The sequence below is a fragment of the Gigantopelta aegis genome, chromosome 4 (genome assembly GCF_016097555.1).
Source record: "Gigantopelta aegis isolate Gae_Host chromosome 4, Gae_host_genome, whole genome shotgun sequence".
NCBI classification, from domain to species: Eukaryota; Metazoa; Mollusca; class Gastropoda; order Neomphalida; family Peltospiridae; genus Gigantopelta; species Gigantopelta aegis.
The window spans coordinates 28,666,687-28,674,152 of NC_054702.1; positions in this window are offsets into that span (position 1 = coordinate 28,666,687).

Sequence of the window (7,466 nt, forward strand, 5' to 3'; positions counted from 1 at the left end):
GCCCCCACCCCAATAACCCAAAAATACTTGCTGCTGGAAGGTACTTGGTGTTCACCTGAGGAGCAAAATGAAGACCAAATAAAAACCTGCCGCTCTCGACCACCCCGGAACCAAATTGCTTTGCCTTACCAGTGTATACACCAAAATTGCACGAGTCTCCTCTGGGCTGTCATGCCACGACCTGAATAGGTCAGGTCCTTTTGAGGGACCCTATGGACAGCCTAGGGAGACAACTCAGCATCATAGAAGGTCGATAAATAACGAGCTACTCTCGAATCACTAACGAGCTACACTCGAATTCCAAATCTATACTAGCTCAAACATTTACCTTTCGACCGACCGTTCAAAATTGCGCCAAAATTACTCAACAAAATTGCGCACCTTTTCTCTTTGGTTTAAATCGCTCCATTCAAAATTCCATAGCACCACCATCCCATCCGCCTGCTACCGATTCAATCGGACTGCTGGTGCTCTCTTGCACCTGCCAGTGCAGACGGTCCCTCCTCCTTCCCCCCCCCCCCCCCCCACCTTTCCTGTCTTGGACAGAGAGGCCGGCCAAAGCCGGCACCTGTGCCCACGACAGGCGTGCGCTACAACAGCTTGCTCTGAACGTGCACGTAAAACCCTTTGACCTTGACCTTGACTCTCTTAGCGGCCCGGATCCCTCAATCTGAGCCAAGAGGCTAGCCTGTTTTCGGACAGCGAACCAGACGATGAGATGGATATCCATGATGAAAGGGGAGGGGTGGTCGTGAATACCGTTGGAATCATTAGAGTAGGGACGTAAGACAATAAGTACAACCTTAACACCAAACAGGGACTACATACAGACTACACGCTCACCACAACAGTACACAGGATGCATTGACTAATGATAACAATGCATCCGCCCCCCATTTAATGCCCAGCACGTGCTCTAATAAGGAACCGGACAAAAGAATACCGGTTGCAATGCACACGGGGGAAGCTGAACAAAAGAATATCAGCCTCCCCCACCCAATCCCCAAATACTTGCTGCTGGAAACTTGTACTTGGTGTCACTAAGGAGGAAGCGGAGGACCATGCCAACATCAGCACGTCGACCACCCCGGAACAAAACGCCTTGCCTACCAGTGTCTACACAATTGCACGAGTCTCCTCTGGGTTGTCATGCCACGACCAGAAGAGGTCATGGTCCTTATAAGGACCCTACGGACAACCTAGGGAGACAACCAGCATCACGAAGGTCTATAATTAACGAGCTACTCTCAACCCACTAACGAGCTATTCTCGATTCAAAACCTATACTAGCTCGCACATCTACCTTTCGACCGACCGTTCAAAATTGCGCCAAATTTCCTCAACAAAAATGCGCACCTTTTCTCTTTGGCATTAACAGCTCCATTCAAATTCCATAGCACCACCACCACCCCTCCCGCCTGCTACCGATTCAATTGGGCTGCTGGTGCTCCCTTGCACCTGCCAGCGTAGGCGGTCCCTCCTTCCCCCCCACCTTTCCTGTCATGGACGGAGGAGCCGACCAAGGCCGGCTCTTGTGTCCACGACAGGCGTGTGCTACAACAGCTTGTTCTGAATGTGCATGTAAAACCCTATGACCTGACCTGACTCATCCACAGAGTGGGAACATGTCAAATACATTTGTTCAAAATTACGTGTGTGTGAGAGAAAAAAATCAGCCGTCATCTAAAACTGAAGGACTGGTTCAAGTCTTGAGCATACTCTCGCATCGACCGAATCGGCTGCAGTCCTCCTTAGCAGAACATACTATTCTCTTGTTTGTGGATATATTAGCAGATTTGAACTTGGAAAAAGGTAGGGAAATTATAACTATTATACTTTCCTAAAAACTTAAGATATATTTTTTGAACATTGTTAGCCAAATTATTTTACTCGTTACATTTACTTGTTTTTATTATTTAACATTGTTACTACCTGCTATTTATTTCCCTGTCATTATATACTACTGTTAACTACTGACATTATACCGATAGCCAAACAAAAACAAAAACATGTCTAGCCAAAAACTCATAGAACAATCTGAATGGGTAGACCTAAATGTAGATAACGCAAACAAGGCAGGTGTTGAAACAAATGAGTGCCAGTCACCCAAATCGCCAACGCCACCGCCAACTTGCAAGACCGCCACGGCGATCAATAAATACAACCAGAGAAAAACAACCAGTAAAAAATCAGGTAGGCCCGTTGAATGGGATCACTCACTAAATCTGGACATAGAATTTATCACGGATAGCTATCAACTTTCCAAAATAGAATTAGCACAAAAGCTAACAACCCAATCTGCTTATCGTACCACCCCGGTCACACCAAGATGCTCATGTAAACGGGCTGGTACACTCAATCTCAGCCAGGAAATTGAGTCGGATTCTAATAGTGACCCAGATTCAGACACGGAAAACACTGAGGTGCACCCCGAAGTGCATCTCGCCAACAAGTTTGGGTCACTTTCAACCCACGCTAGAAGCCATAAAAAAAGTAAGATAACAAGTGTAATCTCAGTTATTGCTGGATTACGGCAAATAAAAATCAACGGGGCTGACCCCACCCTTTACCAGTATGCCTACTGGCAGGAAGCGGCTACCGAGGCTACCAAAAATGTTAAGGACCAAATGTACCATAACAGAAACACCTGTGGAGAGGTGTTCGTAAAAGCAGACGAAAAAACCTTCACGGCAATCGGCCAAACCATTTATTTGCAAACAAAACCTGATAGTTGTCAGTTGGACAAATTAGACCTGCTCCCAGTAGCAACCGAACCTACACCTCTATCATACCCTCCCTACTCTCGGTCACCTTTCCTAACACCCGCCCACCACCATCCCTCACCCCGGCTAGAATTACTCTACAAGCGACAACTGGAGCCCAGCCAGAGCCCATACCAGAACCGATTAAGACCAACTCCATCACCACCCCACAGGAGGATACCCCCGCCATCTCGCCAAACCCAGTAACCGACACCCCCTCCCCAATCCCTACCCCCCCTCCCCAATCCCTACCCCCACCCCAACCCTCACTACCGCCCCAACACCTACCCCCAACCCTACCCCCACCCCAACCCTCACTCCCAACCCAACCCCTACCGTAACCACTAGCCCGAACCCAAGCCCCACCACAACAGCCACCACCACCCCACCCCCAACCTCAACCCTCACCACCCCGACCGCTCCCCTCAATCCAACTACCCAGACCAACACCCCGTCCCAAACTCGAGCCAACCCCAGAACCAATGGTGACCTACCGAACAGACCTACCAACCAGTGGCTCATCAAGATGCACCCCCTACACCCCAAGAAACGTCTAAAGTAATGCTCCAAAAAAATAATCCTCATCTTGACATAAACGCTGGCAGGCAAACAACCTGGACAAACGGATATATCCTAATCTCTGCAGAAACAAACCAAAATAGATTCATTTACGTAATCGGCCGCCGACTTCAACTGCTCCCCTATGAAATTAAACCAGCAAAATGCCACCACTGTCAGCAGTGGGGGCACGGAGCCAATACATGCAAACATAGGGAGCTCCCCACCTGCTTCCGCTGCAGACAGAAGCACCCAAGGAGCTCCATAAATTCCCCATGCAATAGGCAAATACAATGCCCCAATTGTCTGAGTAGGCACATGGCCCATGATAATCGGTGCCACCACTTCCAAAGGGCACTGAGAATCATGAACATGAATAATAATAATAAACCCAAAATAACTCCAACATTCGCGCGGGCAAACCCAACAACAGCTAGCGTCTCCTACGCTAGTGTAGTTAAAACCAATGACAGAAATCAAGTAGCAGAGATAAAAACCATAATTGATAAATTGGTGTTAGAAATCACTAACATCACAAATAAACTTAACTAAATAATTAAATAACTAATAGTAAACTAACCTAATTACAGGACCCAAATATGGTAGATACGTCTCCACACACCAGAAAAAATAACAACAATCTAGACAAAAAGGGCCTTAGCATACTCCAGTGGAATGCTAAGGGCCTCCACTCTATGGGTCATGGTGCCGAACTTATCCAATTTATAAGCACCAGTAACAACAAACCGGAGGTAACCTGCATTCAAGAAACCTGGTTAGGAGCTGGATCCAGCAAAAATAAACATAAGGGAGCTAAACTATTTAAAATTCCGGGCTACACTATGTATTATAAGAATAGAGATAATTCCACGAGAGGAGGTATATCCACTTTAATTAAAAATAGCATACCTCACACTGAGGTTAAGTATAAAGACATCAATATTAACCTAGAAGTACTAGGGATCACAGTCTTAAATGATAAAATGCAAATAGATATTACTAACGTATACAGCCCACCGGGAATGACGCATGAAAATCTAACTCTAAACGATTATAACAAGCTTATAAAACCAAATCATAACCTAATATTGGTAGGAGATTTCACTAGTCATAATACGCTGTGGAGAGGTCAGAACTCCGACGCACAGGGAGGAATACTAGAAGAATTTATTAACGTACAACCTAGTATGTCTCAATGATCGTAGCACTACGTTCATTCATGATAACTTAGTGGGCTCCTCTACCATCGATCTAACCATAACATCAAACTGTATAGGTGCAAATACCCAATGGGAGGTGTTAAGACGCTCTCAATAGCGACCACCTCCCTATTTTAACTAGCTACAAATGTAACATTAACTACTCAGAAAATGAAATATTTAAACCTAAATATAAATTCAGCAAAGCAACTGGGATAATTTTACTAAAGATTGTAATAATATTAAATTAGACAATGAACTAACCATAGACGAAGCAACAACCAAATTAACTAATGAAATACTTCAAATCGCCGAAAAAAACATACCTAAAACTAAACAAAGTACTAAAAATAGACCAGTTAAATGGTGGACGGAAGAAATCAAAACTACATGCGGCAATAGAATGCGTAAAATATTTTTAAAAACAGGAAAACCAGAATATCACACTAAATATAAGATAGCAAAAAATGAAGTAAGTTCATAACCAATGCTAAACAAGCCAGCTGGCAAACTTTCTGTAGCGAGATTAATAATAGAACATCTATTAGAGAAATGTGGGATAAAGTTAAAGCCATACAAGGACACCGCGCGACCACCACAGTCCTCCACAAAATTAAAATTCTACCACTAATAAACAAAAGGCCAATCTTCTTAGTAAAAGTTTCGGTATAAATAGCAGCAATAAAAATTTCCCTAAACAATTCCTAGATAAACTGACAAAAAATAATACCTTACCAACAAATAATACGCCTACAACTAATCATGATACTAATGACAACCTAGAATTTAACAAACCTTTAATGCTTAGCGAACTAAAAACAGCCCTTAAAGCCAAAAAACAGTACCGCAACAGGGCCGGACCAAATTAGCTATACTCTACTCCAGCACATGCCTGATGTTGCCCTACGGGTGGTGTTATCGCTCTTTAACAGAATCTGGAGGGAGGGTCAAATGTCCACTGCATGGAAACATGCAGAGTGCTTTAGCCTTCCAAAAGCAGGTAAAGATCACTCTCTCCCGGGGAGTTACCTACCGCTAACACTAACATCACACATGTGTAAAACCTTAGAAACAATTAATAAAAGACTCAATAATTATCTGTTAGAAAATAAACTTATCACTAATGTGCAGAGTGGATTCAGATCCCAACACTCTACAATAGATCAGATAGTTAGATTAAAACCCTATCAAATGGAAAGCCATTACCGCCCAATCCAATGTTAGCCAGGTAGTCTGGCCTAGCCCACCACAACCCGAGAGGTTAGATGTACTAAAAAATGACGTAGCAACCATTGTAGAAGTGACTGTTCGTCATCTGGGCGTATACCATCAGGGCGTGCTACTGACAATTATGGACAACCCGACACTACACCGAGTCTTGAAGACCGTCGCGAGAAAGGATTATCGTGCCATAACAGTAGTAGAAAGCTCTGCTTACAGGGACTTCATACCTCAGCTCGACGTCTCTGACTTGATAGGGACGCCTCCTCTCACCAATCTCCTTTGCCTCCATGAGTTTGGCAACCATTTCAAAAACTTTGTTTATTTTTTTGTAGACAGTCTGGCACCCTTTATTTTTGGCAGTCCGTCTAAATTGCTCCAATCACCTTCAACTTTGGTTGAGCAGTCACATTTTTTGTTTGGCCCATTTTAACTGGACATGGTTATTATCAACTGCTAAATTTTTCAAAATTCCGCCCACCTCAAACTTACCCTCTCCCTCCTGTCCCGGAATTGATCACTGGCGAAGTCCGGGGTGGGCGTGCCTGAACCTAAGTTGGATATGGGTACGCAAAAACAGTTCCGCATCCACACCCTGCCGACAGGGCACTCACAGTTGACTGAATGCAGCCAATCACAGCCAAGCAATGGCAACTCAACTTATCTTTTTACCTAAAACTTCTACAGAAGATTGGAATCCATCCAATCAGGAGCAAGGCTCCAGTGCATCCCTACCAGCAGGAATCAGCCATTAGCCAATCAGAAGTGACACACTGTCTGCCAACCACAAACCACCGTAACAAACACAGAAAGTAGAGGATTGGATAATAACCAATCAGGGACCGCAAAAGTAAACAAAAGCGGGATATAAATGGTTAGCATTCTCGATCAGAACTCAAAGGTTGTTCATTCAAGCTCGACGCGATAAGATGTGTTTAACAGCTTGTGCACACCACTTAGGAGCCGTTCTTGAACAAAGGAATAAGGTTGGCGATTTAATTTTTTCCTAATAGTCATTTTGCATCTGTACTCTGTATTCATTTGATTTCAGTCTTGACCTGTAGTATCTACTTTTTTTTCTTCTAACTACTTGTGTTTACATTACCTTTGCAACTGACTGTACGATAATTAATTAACCTATTTTTAAATACATAACACCAAATGTTTAATCTAGCCTAGTCTTAAACCAGTCAAACAATGGAAACATTAACAGAGAACATAGTTAGTCAAGATAACGGGACTAAGCCAACCATGCCTGAAAATTGTGAAATAAGGCTTGAAATAGACCACAAATGACAAGACAACTGACTCACCTAAGTCCCCCCCCCCCCCCTCCCCCCACCAACGCCCATGACTATGACCACCAACATAACCACTGACTCACGCAACACCGAAGCGGAGGTGCCTGTCGTAGGGTCAGCTAACAACTAGGACGTTGACCCAGACATGGAGATTGTGGACGACTCTCAAATGAACGCCATTTCCCATGCCTTCAATCTAGCGGTAAAATCAGTTTCTAAAACCGGTATCAATACCCCCCGCAGCTCTTCCAAACGAAAGGGCTCACCCAACCTCAGTCAAGAAATCAACCCCAAGGATAGTGACATTGAAACAGATATCCACCCCGAGGTGGTGGTTAAAAATAGGTTTCAAGTGTTAGGCAGCGACAAAAAACCAGGACCCATCCGAGCCAACACAAAAGGCTAAATTTCTCATGTCGTGAGTC